The sequence below is a fragment of the Rhipicephalus microplus genome, unplaced genomic scaffold (genome assembly GCF_043290135.1).
Source record: "Rhipicephalus microplus isolate Deutch F79 unplaced genomic scaffold, USDA_Rmic scaffold_14, whole genome shotgun sequence".
Lineage (NCBI taxonomy): Eukaryota > Metazoa > Arthropoda > Arachnida > Ixodida > Ixodidae > Rhipicephalus > Rhipicephalus microplus.
In genome coordinates, this window is record NW_027464587.1 from 16,792,501 (window position 1) to 16,805,269 (window position 12,769).

Consider the following 12,769-nt stretch of genomic DNA (forward strand, 5'->3'; position numbering starts at 1 on the left):
AGATCTCTATTGAAACTGAACAGTGTAATTCAGTAAAGTAGAGGGTTGGGTGAGTTGGAAATGATGCATTCTTGGAAACATTTCAGCACAAACGAGACAGAGCACAAAGAAGAGGACACAAACAAGCACAGTCTAACAACTAAAGTTTATTGAACTTAAGTTTTTTTTTAATCTATAATGATTATAATAAAAATACCTGTGCTGTAAGAACTGTGTACAAAGGAGTTGGGTCCTTTGCCGGGCTATATGCCTTTAGCACCAACATCCTTTTGGGTGATTCCACGAAAGATCGACATGGGTCCAAAAGTTGATATTTTAGATTTCATTGAGTATTTTATATTTCGTGCACCTCTCACCAGGTAGCCTGAAAGTCAACTTCGTTTTATTATTAACAGCATAACTTACAAGAAAAAAATATCAAACTTCACCAAAACGAAGGCACCAACTTTGTCACCTGTCATTTTCGAAAATTGCAGATGCTATAAAAAGACAAACATTTTTGTTTCAAGGAAGATATTTTTTACCTGAAATGTATGTCTAATGAAGAGTGAATTCGTACGATTTCAAGTTTGCAGACCTTAAGAAAATAGCTTGTAAAAATGTCTAATTTTGCGACAGTTTAAAATAACTTATGTATTCCCCATTTTTTTTTTTCTCCGAAAGTAATGCAAACAGCGTTTTCAAACTTGACACGTTTTTAGGATATTAGGATATAGTGTGTTCATTAGGTACATAAATTATTGCTGCCATAGGGCAAATGTGAATTTTTATATATTGCCTCAAAGTTCTCATATTGGCAAAAGTGTACTCCACTGAAATTTGAATAATAAAAAAACCCCATGTTCGAATTTTCTTAAAATCTCGTAAATAGACAACCGAAGGCCATCATACAGTAATATAGAAAAACATGTTGCATTCTTTTGTTTTTAGCGACAATATTCGTGGTACAAATCAGAGCTTTTCGACAATGCGCTGATAAGTTGAGAAATATCGAAATCGGAACGGAAAAGCGGCAAAGAGCTTCAAATGCGAGTAAACGTGACCGCATTTGATGAAGAAAGGCTGTTTTAGCAGATAGGAGTAACTATTTTGAACACGATATTCTACAGTATCTGAATTCACTCTTATACGTAGAGCACTGAGACTTCTTATATGTGGTGCCTCTCCATTACTGACACACAGATGGAGCTGCTGTGACAGCCATGTGTTTGCAATACGTTGGGTAAGAGAATTGAATGTTGAATGAGTTCATAAACGATTCATAACAAATTTTTATCATTTAGGGCACGAACACTGCCGCATTAGACTGAAGAACACGCTTTAGGGCAAGTTGGCATCCGTCGTCTGCTCTACAGATGAATTGCTGTGCGCCGCATCTCGGAGGCAATGCTTTAGATCATATGGTTCAAAGTAGGGACAAAGATTACGCCTACCGTAATTTTATCGACAAAACCATTGTGAAGTTAATTTTAACGTACTATACTTCAGTTTTGCATTCGTACTGCGGATACTTGCGGACGCTGTTTTACGTCTGCTCTCATTGAAGGTGAGAGACATAGGAACAGACGACAGATAGATCAGTTTTGTGCTGCTGGTTTCATGCATAGTTGCATTGCCAGTAATTTGAGCCTCAAGGAGCGTGGCGATGGCTGACCACTTCAGCCGGGATAGAGTTTTTTGTTCAGATTACCTCATGTTGCATAAAAAGAAAATACCGTATCAAAAAAACTTCCGCAAGGTCGAAGACATCGGCCTGTTTGCCCTCCAGAAGCTTTTGCCGAAAGCTGCCCGCCATGCACATAACAACGACCACGTCTGCCAGAACTGCTTCAGACGCCTCAGAGATATGCTGTCTTCGTCTAATGGCTTCTCAGCTGAAACAGCTGATGAGTTTTTGCCGGAAGAAGAAAAAGGCAGAAGTCAAGAGCGGTGCGTAAACACACCTGAAGCACTGTCACATATGCGACTGGAGAAGCTGCATGCGCAAAATAGCAAAGTTCATGCAGAGCCAAGACAACTTAGCAGCAATTCTACAGTAACCGTGAAATGCCACCGTAACGTGTGTAACCGCCACTTTCAACCATCAGATCTAAAATGCAGTGGGTGTGCCCAGTGGTTCAAGAACTTCAAGCAAGCCTATGAAGCGTGTTCTTCGTATCAAGAGCGCATGCGTTTGTTGACACTGTTGCGGAGGCGACTTAGAGCACCGAAAACTCCAAGCGCTTATACCAAACTTGTCAGCTTACATGATAAACAGATCCCGACGCTGGCGCGCGAAACACGGGATATGGTTAGCACCAAATGTGGTAAAAAGGACACGGCTGAAACCAATGGACGTCCAGGCAGCTATGGCTTACTACTCCAAAGATGAGTATAGCTGCTCTCGGCAGAGTTGGAACAAAAAAAAAGATGTAGTATCTGTTATCATTGACGGAAAAAAGAAAGCTTGTTTCGAAAAGGTTTATGACCCGTTCGGTACGACAGGCTTACCGTCTCTTTAGAGAAGCTAATCCGAACACGTCTATTGGGCTCACAAAATTTTATTCACTGAGGCCGAAGTGAGTTCTTCTTGCACCACACCAAGAAGTGTGCCTTTGTATATACTGTGCTAATGCAACGGAGTGTGTTTCTGCCCTACAATACGTCACCGATGGTGTCTACACGGCGGATTTCTTAAAAAAACTATGTCTTTGCAGCTCCCCTACAAGTGATTGTTCTTTAGGCAATTGTGACTATTGTGCAAAGGAAGACACTCTGACAGCCACATGTTTAGGAATCCCTGAAGATATTGAAGTAGCCTATGCAGTATGGGAAAATGGCGATCTAGTTAAAAAAAACAGCCCAGGCAAGAGCTTTTCTGCGAGAGCTAAGTCTATGGTTTGTGAAGTGGATTACCCTTGATTACATAAGATACATTCAAGAATCAGCAATATGCCAGGCGAAAGAGAACCAAGAAAAAAAAATCTTGCATTTTTCACTTTGATTTCGCCCAAAATTGGACAGCCATTTTACCGAATGAGGTACAGTCGTATCAGTGGCACAAAAGACAGGCGTCTATATTCACGTGTGTCGTCACAAGGAAGCAATCAATTCAAAGTTTTGCCGTCATCAGTGATGACACATGCCATGATGCTGCACATGCCTGTTCTGCTCTACAAATAATCCACAACTATATGAAGAAACAACTTAAGCCTGACACGCATGTTACTTTTGTTTCTGATGGTGCATGCAGTCCAAAAGGACTTGTTTTTGGGCTAGTTAGTGCATACTTGGTGCAGAAAACTGAGGCGCAAGAAACATAACGTGAAGCAGGAAGAGCAGGAGAGAAGACAGAACAGCCCTGTTCTGCTTTCTCTCCTGCTCTTCCTGCTTCACGTTATGTTTTTTCGCCTCAGTCTTCTGCACCAAGGTGCATGCAGTCACTTCAAAAACAAGTACCAGTTGTTCGAGTTATGTCAGAAAGATCATATATCAACAAAGTGGATTTTTTCGGCCCCAGGACATGGCAAGAACACTTGTGACGGCGTTGGTGGCCTACTAAAGCATCAGGTTACGCTCTACAACCTCAGAGCGGCAAGCTCAGCTGTGATTATGTCAGCATCCCAAATGGTGGCGCAAATGAGCGCGAAGCTCAAGAATGTCAAGCTGCTGTGTGCAAATGCAGATGAGCTAGAAACATTCTGTCAGTTTAAGAAGAGCCAGTGGAAATTGTTGCCACATGTTCCAGGCATACGTTCTTGGCATGTTTGGCTAAGCACATCTGAGGGCACTGATCGTGGTCGTGTTTTGTTAGCGTCATGTACTGCTAAATGTGATCTGCAAAAGATGCAGCCACTTTGAGCGCATCTCTTGTTTCCCGCAGTCATCACCAAAATACCAGTTAAGGTAATTCAAGCGCATATGCTTTTTCTAGCGAGACCCAACACTTGCGTTGGAACATTTTCATGTTTGAGTTTATCTGCAAATATAGACAAATGTTTTGCAACTGAGTTACGGTGTCAAAGATTTCCTCCATTAGAGCTGTGTTATCAGGAGCATAAGTGCGCCTTTATGGGTACGTATTTGTCACGATGCTAAAACAGCCTTTGTTCACCAAAAGCGGTCACGTTTACTCGCGTTTGAAGCTCATTGCCGCTTTTCCGTTGCGATTTCTAGATTTCTCAACTTATCAGCGCAGTCTCGAAAAGCTCAGATTTGTACCAGGAATATTGTCGCTAAAAACAAAAGAATGCAACATGTTTTTCTATATTACTGTATGATGGCTTTCAGTTGTCTATTTACGAGATTTTAAGAAAAATCAAAGATGAGGTTTTTTTATCATTCAAATTTCAGTGGAGTACATTTTTGCCAATATGAGAACTTTGAGGCAATATATAAAAATTTACATTTGCCCTACGGCAGCAATAATTTATGTACCTAATGAACACACTATATCGTTAAAACGTGTCAAGTTTGAAAACGCTGCTTGCATTACTTTCAGAGAAAAAAAATGGGGAATACGTAACTTATTTTAAACTGTCGCAAAATTAGACATTTTTAAAAGCTATTTCTTAAGGTCTGCAAGCTTGAAACCGTATGAATTCATTCTTCATTAGACACACATTTCAGGTAAAAAATATCTTCCTTGAAACAAAAATATTTGTCTTTTTATAGCATATGCAATTTTCGAAATTGACAGGTGACGAAGTTGGTGCCTCCGTGTTGGTGAAGTTTGATATATTTTTCTCGGGAGGTAAGCCGTTAATAATAAAACGAAATTGACTTTCGGACTACCTGGTGAGAGGTGCACGAAATATAAAATACTCAATGAAATCTAAAATATCAACTTCTGGACCCGTGTTGATCTCTCGTGGAATCACCCTTTTGTTTCTTGGGCAAGAAAACAATAAGACGATTTTTTGAAATTGAAATTTCAACCACCTCTAAAACCAAAACTAGGCTTGTGGGAATATTTGAATACTTTGAATATTCGAGCGAATAGTTGAGTATTCGAATTCGGTTCGATTCGAATTTGAATTATTAAATATTTTTGAAGTATTCGCGATGAACGAATAGGTGTATATAAGTCCGCTGTCATTGCTTGTAAAAGTGGTTTCACTACAATGTAGGAGCGCTAAACCGTTAAAGCACCTCTCCAAAAAAAAAATTCACTTTGCCGCGAAGCCCCCCTTCAGATTTAAAAGGGCCCAGCAACACTTACTGAACATGGTCACAAAATGCTGCCAATCGGTAGTTGAGGCTACAGAGAACCCGTGAGGCAAATAATACAGTGCAGCACGCGGCCTGTAATTCACAATAAATTTTCCAAGCTAAATATTGCTTTCTTCCCTCGGCAAATGACACTACAAGCTCAAAAATCACTAGTCACAGCCAAGAAGGAATAAACGGCTTTGGTCACAACCATTGGCTGATTTGAGCATAGCGTGCTCGTCGTTACCCGGGCCGCCGCTTGTCCACGAGTTTGCGCGATCGCACTGAAAATCGGCGCAGTTGAAGGGAAAAAAATAAAAAGGTGCTCAAGGTCACAAGGTTTATGTGACGTATTTTCTTCCGCCATGCCATTTCTTCCTGCTTAACTTGCAGCTATTTGGTCGGGACAAGAAGAGAGAATGCGATAGCAGCATGCGACAAATTTTTAGAACTCCGTTCGTACTGAACTAATTCTAGAAACTTTGTGGCGGTAAATTTGTGAGGCAACAAGCATGTTTACTGGCTCCAAAGCTGCTTGAAAAAGTGGTGCTGGGCCCCTTTAAAGGAACATATTACCTTCAAATCAATACTTCATTTTATTAAGCTTACTACGACGGCTTATATGCTCCAAGTATAATAAATTTTAAGACATTAAATATCTTGGAGGTTATCACTCGCATCCTACCAAAACTACTACTATAAGGGAGATTTATTGAGCATAAAAGTTGATGCTAGGAAGGCGATGTACCAGCTGCAATTCACGAGCTCGAGCTGCTGCTGCACGCTCGATGCTGCTGCCTCTGCGCCGGAGTACTTCCTCTTCTTTACAATGGCCCCGCAGAAAAAAAAGGAGCCATCTTGGCGACTTAATCCTGTGCAGGCGGCGTTGAACCAGGGTACTGCTTGAGCCTCTGGACGTGTACAACCTCGCGGTTGCGACGTCGCAAGTCTGATGGTGGCGTAAGAGGCTCAAAGCTAATTTACTCAAGGTTGTTTGGAATTACTTCGAATGAAAAAAAAAATGGCATGTGCATAGAGCCCCTATTTCAATTCAAAGAAAATTCGGCGCAGGTTAGTTAGGTCATAATAAATATTCCTTTTTATATGCCATACATACCATTCAAATTCGATTCGAAATTATTCGATCAAAATCACTATTCGCTTCGAATTCACTCTGAATCTAAAATTAACTATTAGCACAAGCCTATCAAAAACGCATGCGCAGGAATTACCTGTAATCGAAGAACTCATACAGGTTACATAGTTCACAATCTAAAAGCAAACAGATGGCTCAGATAAGCAATCATCTCCCGCATCTTGAATGAAATACACTTGCGCGAGTCCCTTTGCCCTTCTATCTCTATTCTTCGATAACACAAGCATCATCCACAAACATACAGATAAAAGGGCACGGACTCACAGCAGTGTACTTCATTCGAGATGCGGGAGATGATTACATATCTGAGCCATCTGTTTGACTTTTAGATTGTGAACTATGTAAGCTGTATAGGTTTTTTGATTACAGGGAATTCCTGCGCATGCGGTTTTGGTTTTCAAGGTGGTTGAAATTTCCTTCAATAAACTTGTTTGGGTCCTCTTCTTCATGCTCTGTCTCGTTCATGCTGAAAAGTTTTCAAGAGTGAAATTCACCATCGCACTGCAACTGACTCACATGCCTGTGCTCCCATAGCAGGGCCAGTATTAATTGTAACAGTAGATATCATGCCCTCCTACAAAACATTTGTATATTTATTTTCTCGCTTTTTTTTTTGCATTTGCAATCACTAGCGTTGATGCAGTCTTGGAGAAGCACTACCCTGACACATCTCATTTATGCAGAGTTTGTACAAAACATAAACTAGTGGTTTAGCTGAAAGAGACACTTGCCACAGGCTCACAGGAATGAATGAATGGAACCTTTAATTCAAAGAAAATAACAGTTTAGGAATACGGGAAGAAGAGATTGTTAGGCGCACAGCGTGAGCATATTAGGATTACATTAGTTTGCATTCATTCGTCGTAGTAGTCGTTTTGAAAGTTGCTATCACCCAAGTTAGTCAACCACCTCTAGACCACTCAAAACAGGCCATTTGTACTACCATAGGTCGCTAATGCTTTATGAGCGTCATCATTACACTGTAGCACAACGCCTAAGCTTCTTATGTTGTTGTGTGGCAAGTGTTGGATGTGTCTTTGTCCTCGCGAGAAAGCAGAGCAAACCCAAATGAGGTGGTGTAAATCTGCTCGGCATAATCTGATGCTGCACATCGCCCGACGCATTTCCAATAAGCACGGTGGAGCAAGACAGAAAACTTGCCAAACACTTGCCAGAGTTATCGCTGTCGGATGGATTCTTTACGGGGCATCTGTGTACAAGCTGTCTGATCGAGACTTCCATGACGTCGAAAAGTTACACAGGGCTCCCGAAGTACACAAGAAACGAGGAGCTGTTCAAATTTGTGCCACTACCTACAATAAGGGATGTAAATAATGAAGCAAGGATTTGCATGCGATGGCGGCATGAAAACGCGCCACAGGGCAAACAAATCATGGCATGGGACAACCGAGTTCATCTGTGGTTCGGGTACGAGGAACGACCCCAGCGCCACTATGAGAAGCCCCACTGAGTGCACGGAAACAACAGCGGCCGATCGCCAGGCACAACACAACCACCAGACAATTCTTTGAAAAAAGGCAGCACTTCCGCAAACCTGAGAACACAGTCGAAATCTACACTGATGCAACAATCACAGACGAACAAGCTATTATGGCCTGGGTCAGTGCATCTGTATGCAACCACAATGGTTGCCATATTTGCCACCTTCCTGGTGAGGCACCCTTGCATGCAGAGTTGTTGGCCATATGAGGAGCGAGCAACACCATTCCGATTGATGTAGGAAGCACTACGAACAAGAATGTTCGAAGTAATTATCGTACACTGACAGATTTGTACGAAGCAGTGGCTCAGCTCATGGCAACAACTGAAGACTTTGTGGCCGACGACATAAGAAAGAAGTTAAAAGATTACAAGACTGCGGAATCAATGCTGAAACTTTGTGGACACCAGGCCACACTGGCACGGACGGGGGAAACGAAGCCGCTCACGCGTTCGCTGTGCAAGCGAGTGGGCTTGGCTATTAATTCATTACCCCACACCATAGTTCATCGCCAAAGCAGGTGGACCTGCACAATCCCTATCTGAAAATGATGCGTAAAGGTTCTTTCAGCAGAGCCTTTACGAATTGTACTCGCATAAAATTGAAAACTGACAGTAAACGAAGGCTTTTACAAGCTACACCAGCACCTCTGTTGAGCGACAAGTGCGCACTTACTTGCCAGCAAGAGATATTTTTGAACAACGTTATGGCCAATGCAGTATATACACCACATGTACTTGACAATTGATTAGGAGCCAGACAAGCAAGTGGAAAGACTTCTCTTTAATGCCCACGTTGTCAAGAATTATGCAGGGCAGATTTACACCATCTCGTTTAGGCTCACAGGAAAGTGCCACATTTGGTTTTGCTACACTTTCAGCAATGAGTACAACAAACATACATTAGTAGCACTGAAGCACAATCTTAAAAAAGGAGAAACAAGACGACAGAAAAAGCCCCAAGTAACAACTCTTTCGGAATTGCTTTTGAGGATGAGTGATGTGTATGTACACACACACACACACGCTGTTTCCACTTGTGCATCAGCCCAATCAATTAAAGAAGCAGTGTTTTGCATCATTCAATGACATTTGACAGGAACAATCAAATTTTTTCTTTTTTATGTCGAATGTCTCCAAAAGTTCACGTGTCCTTTTACTTTTGCCACTAATCCTTGCATCATGGAATATCGGCTCTCAAGAGTAGGTTTCGCCATACGCTTCAACAAGGTGTGCAGCGACACTTTCTCTTTGAACTGTTCCTTCATGCAGTCACTCATGCGTCTGCCCATTTGTCCTACGTAAGACTTCTCAGAGGTTAAGGGCAATTTATACAGCACACCTGTCGCCCGCCGAGTGTAACGTGGGTGTGCTAGACATGACAGCCAGTCCTGAACCAGCTTATTAAGTTTGAAAAACAATACTATATCAGTTAGCCAATTCTTTTTTTTACGTTACGGCACATAAGGCACAACTATCAGCCGTTGGTCACTCCACTCAGCAGCTGCAGCCTCTTTTTCCAGTGCCCCCGTTTTAAGCTTTCAATGCAAGAAACCCGCCACAGATTAGATGAGAGCTTTTGATAACCCAGCCAAGTGGCAGAGTACAGAGCTATACCACATCTAATGCTCACAAGACTTGCCAAGACGCCAGACACAGTGTGGCAATGAGCCTCTTCATTAACTTGGAGTGTGCAGACTCTTAGGGCATGAGTTAATTGTTGTTTGGCTCTCAGCAAAACTAAATGCAGTCTTTCAAAAAATGTCACATTCAAATAGAAAAACGATTACATATTTCCCGTGGAGATTTTTAAGTGAGGCCTTTACTCCACTGACTTTAAAAACATTTAAAAAACCTTTGCGACCTTGGAAAAACTAAACAGATTAATTTGCTTCATCACAATTGGAATCTTTGACATATCTAAAACCTAAAAAATATGAATTCACAATCAACTTGACTGCCAATCAACTTGACTACTGGTGCTGGGGATACCCAGCACCAACAACTTTCTGGGGAGACACTTGTAAAGCCCAAGATCGATCCTGGGTGGAATCCCCTGACCAGGACGAATTATGTGGCCCCTAAAAGGCTTCTTTTTTGAGAGGAACCATATGAATTTCCTAGCGACTTTGTGCTAAACTTGGTTGATTGTCAGTTCCCTTTCTGCCACAGAAATGATCTGCAACAGTATCTAAACGCTTCTAAAACAGGCGTTCCTGCAAGGCATTTGTCAATGCTGTGATCTATCTCCAGAAGGGAAATGCCACAGAGCAAAGGTGCTACACATGCACTTACACGGATGCTCTACATCTGAAGAAGCATAAGGGTCTCAGAAGTGACAAAAGCATTCTTGAGGTACGCATCAAGTAAAAGTGAAAACAATTTGACACTCACATCAATGGCTCTGTGAAACTGCATTTTCCCAATATGTTGGATAAAGTTTTTTACTGAAGAAAACAAAGCATCATTCAGCACATAATAAGAGGTCTTCAATGTATACAAAAAATCATGGCCACCCTAAGAACGACTGCTGAATCAAGCACCCCAACCGTTAGTGCGACAGGCGTGGTGTATTAACTACTAACCTGTGGAAAGTCCTATGTCATACAAATGGGTAGATGTGTAAATGACCACATGAAAAACCACGTGAATGATGTTAAAAAGGATTATACCGCACTTGCAGAACTTCCTCTTGTAAGCAGCCATCTTATGATGTAAGCATCCTTGGTAGAAGTAAAGATAAAATAGCATGCGAACTTTAGGCATTATTTCATATGAAGCAAAAAAAAAAATTGCTTGTGTAATTCACACAAGCACAAACACAAGCAAAAAAAAACTATTTTTGGTGTGTAACAAGAGTTTTTTTATTACACATATTTATGCTAACAAAGTTTGACTACAGGTTCCAGAAATGAATACAAACTGTGTATGGTTTGCCTGATATTGTTGTATAGTTGAACATAGAATTGTATAAAGATTTGAATTACAGTTTATAAGCTATTTGCGTTTTGTATTTAACTGCTGCTTGTGTGATTGTGCTGCCTGGGGCTAGGGGCCTAGTCAGGCGACATTAAATGTTGCCTTTTGCCATAGCCACAGGGCAAGCTCTTTTGTTGCCGAAAAAAAACAAAAACAATTTAATTCAATTCGATTCGCATGTCTATCTGATTGTACAATGCAAAACCCAATTCCTTTAAATCTACGGTCTGATGTGCCTTTTATGGCATGTGCAATGTTGATGATGCATTGTTCACATGTCAGATATTCCCTTCAAGTTGTGTGTACATGTGTGTGTATTTAGGTATTATACTTAAGGGCTCGTTTTTCCGTGTTTTGACACAATATTGATGAAATCTAACAGGCAACAATGCCAAGGAAAGTATAGGGGAGATTAATAGACCGAATTGTAAGGTAAATGTGAAGAAAGAAAAGTGGCTGAAAAGATGACTTACCGTGGGCAGAAACCGATCCTGCGACCTTCGGATAACTTTTCTTTCTTCACATTTACCATACGGTCTAATAACTTCCCCTATACTTTCCTTGGCATTATTGTCCGTTATATTTCATATATAACCGTACTGCCCGCTTATAACCTCACAGTTCTCCAGAGAAAGCATCATCGCCCTAAAACAATCAATCCAACTACTATCTCTCACGTCACGCCGCCTGATCTCACGCCTATGCCTCTTGCACAGTTTCTTTTTCCGCTTGAAATCAAGACACTAACTTTTACAGCCTCCTAACAGAATTTCTTCTCGCATAAACCATTCTATCCCTATTGCACCAATCAACGGCCGTATATCTGCAATGAACGACTCCTTTTTCCACCAAGCAATTACACTTTCGAATCGCCTCCCCAACTCTATAGTTGCCACACCTGACCGCACATCATTCCGCGCAATATTGGAATCCCACTTTGATTCCACCCAATAACACACGGTTGTAGATATATCCCACCAGTGTACTGTATGTATAATTTCTTTTGCTATGTTGTTTGTACTCATATTCCCAGCCAAAAGTTACTTTTGTTTATTGTTCGATTAGTTTGTGTTGTCGTTCTTGACCAAACAACCATATGCGTACTTAGAACTGTATTGTTTATAATAAGTTGTCCACATTGAATTGTACACCCTCATAGCGTATTAGTTGCCCCTGTAGCGAAGCTTCCGAACACTGAAATTGGTCGAACTCTCAGGTGCCTTCTAGTGGGTCTACACAAAAAGGATGCCGCTCGCGCTGAGAGCCCGTGCTTGGCCATTACTGTCGCCATTGTGCATGCTCGCTGTGTGCCGGCTAATAAACGCCTTAACAATATATATATATATATATATATATATATATATATATATATATATATATATATTGTAGTGAAGAAGATGAATGCTACTCATAAAGGCAGAGGGGATCACTCAGTCTGTGAAAAAGACGACGTTTGGTTGACTGGGTACACAGGATGGTTCCGCCATTACCACTTGACTTGTCATGACCGCTCTCCTGTTTTACAAAAAAGTGCCGCTCTAAAACACCTCATTTTAATTGGTGGAGGTGGGGGGTAATGCATAATCCTCGAATTGCAAAACCGCACGTTGCCTTCAGTTGCTACTATGTCCACGGACGACGATCAGCAGGTGGCCGCCTCGGCACCAACTACTGCAGCTCCTGTCTGTCTCGGCTCCTTTCGGCAACGCGATTCCACCTACCTTCAGTGGAACCGATGACGAAAACGTGGAACACTGGCTCGACGAATACGACCGGGTGAGCAAGCACAACAAGTGGGACGATACGCACAAGCTTACTGTCGTCCAATTTTATTTGACCGACGTCGCCAGTCTGTGATACCGTAATCACGCGAGAGACCTCCCCACCTGGTCGGCCTTCTGAACGGCGTTTGCGGACTTGTTTGGCCGTCCAGCGCTTTGCAAA

General features: G+C 41.7%; 1 protein-coding gene across 8 annotated transcripts in view; it reads right to left on the reverse strand.

The window, feature by feature from the left end:
* The window catches only part of LOC119180874 (transcription factor RFX3), a 327,700-nt gene that overhangs the window by 202,916 nt on the left and 112,015 nt on the right, over positions 1 to 12,769 (reverse strand). The gene's annotated exons all lie outside the window — the stretch shown is intronic.